The 3,698-nt window shown below is 35.7% G+C and overlaps 1 long non-coding RNA gene across 1 annotated transcript in view; it reads left to right on the top strand.

Moving 5' to 3' along the window:
* LOC118164377 overlaps positions 1-3,698 on the top strand; it is a 703,421-nt gene that overhangs the window by 551,981 nt on the left and 147,742 nt on the right. The window lies entirely within an intron of this gene.

The following is a 3,698-nucleotide window of genomic DNA, read 5'->3' as shown; positions in this document are numbered from 1 at the left end:
AGAAAAGAAAAGAAAAGAAAAGAAAAGAAAAGAAAAGAAAAGAAAAGCAGGTAGTTCTTCTATTATATCAAAACCTTTTCCATTTGTTTACAGGGAAAGAAAACACCCCCTTCTCTTTACCCTTGGCGCAGAGAGTTTTATTTGGAGGCTGAAAGGACAAGAGGACATTCTCTCTTCTCAAGTACTGTTGGAATTCAGCTTAGTCTGTCAAAAGCATACCTACATCTTGTGGTCTGAATTTAATGAAGTATGCAGAGTAGGTGATCCTATCTAGTTTTGTTTTGTATTTTTATGGACTGTTCTACTCAATTTCGCAAACTCTGACCAGCTACTCTTTCTTTATTGAAATTTTCCAAAAAGTAGCTTGCACCTCATGTAGGCAAAAAGAAAAACAACAAGAACAACAAAACAGAGAGAAGAAAGTGGGAGAGAACCTGCTGTTTGGATTTCTCAGGTGGAGAATGGACACTCAGAGATAATAAAAAAAGTGTCCATGGTCACGCAAGCAGCATGGGCATATCAGGAGAAGAAATGCAGTTCTTTCAGGTTTCGGTCAGGTATCCTAGTCACATAACCAGCTTCCATATTTTGAAGGTTAAGCAGGTCAAAATAAGAAGAGAGAAACAAAAGTCTTTTAAAGGGAACTGTTTGCATTTCCCTTTAAATAAATATTTACATTAATTTCTGTGGTTTTGGGGACATAGCTCATCAAGAGGTGAATACAATTATTTAAATAAAAATAACATGAAAAGATATTGTTATAAAATTCAAAGCTTATTGAGTAGCTAATTCACTAATTACATCACATCTGCAATTTCAGGCAGAACAGAAGTTGAGATCTATGGAAGGGTTAAAGCCAGGTTTGAAATTAAAACTTACCGTCAACTGTTAATCAGGTGAGTAACTTTATACATAAGAACTCTTTCATTTGCTACTATTCATGTGTATAATCACATATCATTACACTGAGTTTAATTCTGCTAATCCTTATTTTGGAGTGGGTCACATTGCTAATTTTTAAAAGACTGTTCATCCATTTCAGTGCACATTTCTGATTACAATGCAAAAGAGCTCTTTCTTTTATTTTTATTTTTTCTCAAGAATTAAATCTTCAAGAAGCAGTCCCTTTCTTTGATGCTAAGGTTTTTGTTTCCACTATCAATAGATAAAGATAATTTAGTACTTAATTGATACAGATGATATGCAAATGAATATTGACACTATAGTAAGGAAAAAAAAAAAAAAAAAAAAAAAGATAAAGCTGTTCTTTAATACAAGGCTACCTTGTAGCTCTTTACTAACTTGCAGCCTCTGCAATATCTTGTATATTGTTGACATTCCTTAGCTTGGGCTAACAGTAACATGCATACAATACTCCCATCACACCTTTTACTAGCTCAGTCAACCCTATTCATGTGTTACACACCTGTGCATATTTGCAGTCCATTTAACTGTGGCCTGAGAAATATTAGCTTTCAAGGTGGACTCAGTAAAGATATTTTACCCCCTTTTTGTACTTCACAAACACTAAATGATTAGGAAGTCACAGACCCTACAAGTTATATTCTTATGTTTGATGGTGTCATGATTTTGTATCAGTCTTTCTTCATCAAATAGGTGGGGATGTGTGCATCAACACATGCTTACATGCGAACAGTATCTGCTTTTTTCTCTCAGCTGTGTTATATTTTCTAATGAGAGAATTTTTTTCTTCCTTTTCTATCTAAATAGTCACACATTTTATATTGTCACCAGCCTGAATGTTCAAAACCTATAGAAGGATTCAGTTCCTTAGAGACAGAAAACTTTAAGTGTTATACAAATTGCAAGATTGTACCAGAAACCATGGGAAATCTTTTAAGGAAATGATGAAATTATCAATTACAATAATTTAATAGTTTATGCCAACTTTTATATTCATTTCAAATGTCTGATTAGTGGATGGAGGAGATCTGAAATCTATTGCAGTCTGCAGTTAAGTGCAAAACACTGTTATTCCTGAATACCTGGAATTGCCTAGTCACGCATAGAAGATATTTTGACAGTCTTTTTCATTGACGCAATGGTCAAATTCAGGAAAAATTTAATCTCATTGTTGAATTCAGCTTTAGTTTGACCCTTAATCTATCATCTGACCACAGCAGTTCTAGCTTCTTATGTAATTAACAGGTTGTTTCTGCTTGACCTGAATGAGGACACCTCAATTCCAATTCATCTGGAAATTTACCTCAACCAAAGCCAAGAAATGTTTCATCATTTTATGTACATAACATTTATTCTCTACCACAAGCTACTTGCTGTTGACCATCAGAAATGGCTGTCATCATTACTCATGAATAAAACTTAATGAATGGGTAAGTTATTTACTTAGAACAATCTTTTTGTAAGATATCAACATGTAATACAGATATTCTTTAGGTGTCAGTGATAGAGGATATCAGATTTCAGTGTAAGCTTTCCATCAAATGATGAATTAAAAGTGACTCTAGAACAACAACAACAAATATATACAGTTGGTAATATCCTCTCACAAGTGTTTTCTGAATTCTCTTTCCTTAAGCTCATTCTCAGATGGTTCAAGGATGCATGCTACTGTTACTGAAGATGAAAGTACTTCCCCTCTTCTTCACAGCATTGTGACAAGTTTCCAAGAAAACTGTGTAATTCCTGTTTCTTAAGACTTTTAAAACAAAGCCTTTATAATTTTAAAATTAGAGTGGACAAAACAATAGAAAATGTATGATAGAGATGAATTCCTCAGAACCAGGTATTTTGCTAAAACAGAATAAAGTTTTAATACAAAATTCCAACCCAAACCATTCTGTGATTCTGTGATTCTATGATTCTGTGAATCTATGATTCTGTGATATTGTTATAACTCAGTCACTGAAAGATTTTGAAGTATTTTTGTTGCCTTAGACTAAGTACAAACAGAAAAGTTGTAATGTAGTTAAAGATTTTGTATAACAGTATAACAGTGTCTAAGTATGTAAGACTGCCGTCCTCAGATGCTTTCCTTCACAATCAATGGTTTCACTTGATTATATCCTTATGAAATCAATAAAGAATTGCTAGTTACACTAGCTGGTTATATGTCTGATAACGTTTAGTATTTCTTAATAAAATTTAAGTGCATTTTCTTTTAAAGCAATTTTACTGTAAAACATATTGCTGTGATATTTAAACTTTTTTACTGTGATATTTAAAACATTATCCTGGAAACACAGCACAGCCCAGAGAAAGCAGTCCAGGAGGTTTCTGGAGAGCGTGGAAGATAACTTCCTGACACAGCTGGTTGGCGAGCCTAGCAGGGGAGGTGCCCCGCTAGACCTTCTCTTCACTAACAGAGAAGGACTGGTGGGAGACGTGCTGGTCGGGGGCTGTCTTGGGCAGAGTGACCACAAAATGGTAGTTCTCGATACTTGGCGAAGTCAGGAAGGGGATCAGTAAAACTGCTGTCTTGGACTTCCAGAGGGCTGACTTTGGGCTGTTCAAGACACTGGTTGGCAGAGTCCCTTGGGAGGCGGTTCTGAAAGACAGAGGAGCCCAGGAGGGCTGGGCGCTCTTCAAGAAAGAATTCTTAATGGCTCAGGAGCGGTCTGTCCCCATGTGCCCAAAGACAAGCCGGCGTGGAAGAAGACCGGCCTGGATGAACAGAGAGCTGTGGCTCGAGCTTAGGAGAAAAAAGAGGGTTTATA

This window comes from Oxyura jamaicensis, chromosome 3 (genome assembly GCF_011077185.1).
Source record: "Oxyura jamaicensis isolate SHBP4307 breed ruddy duck chromosome 3, BPBGC_Ojam_1.0, whole genome shotgun sequence".
NCBI classification, from domain to species: Eukaryota; Metazoa; Chordata; class Aves; order Anseriformes; family Anatidae; genus Oxyura; species Oxyura jamaicensis.
The sequence above is the reverse complement of the archived record's forward strand: the minus strand, read 5'-3'. Positions and strand labels throughout refer to the sequence as shown.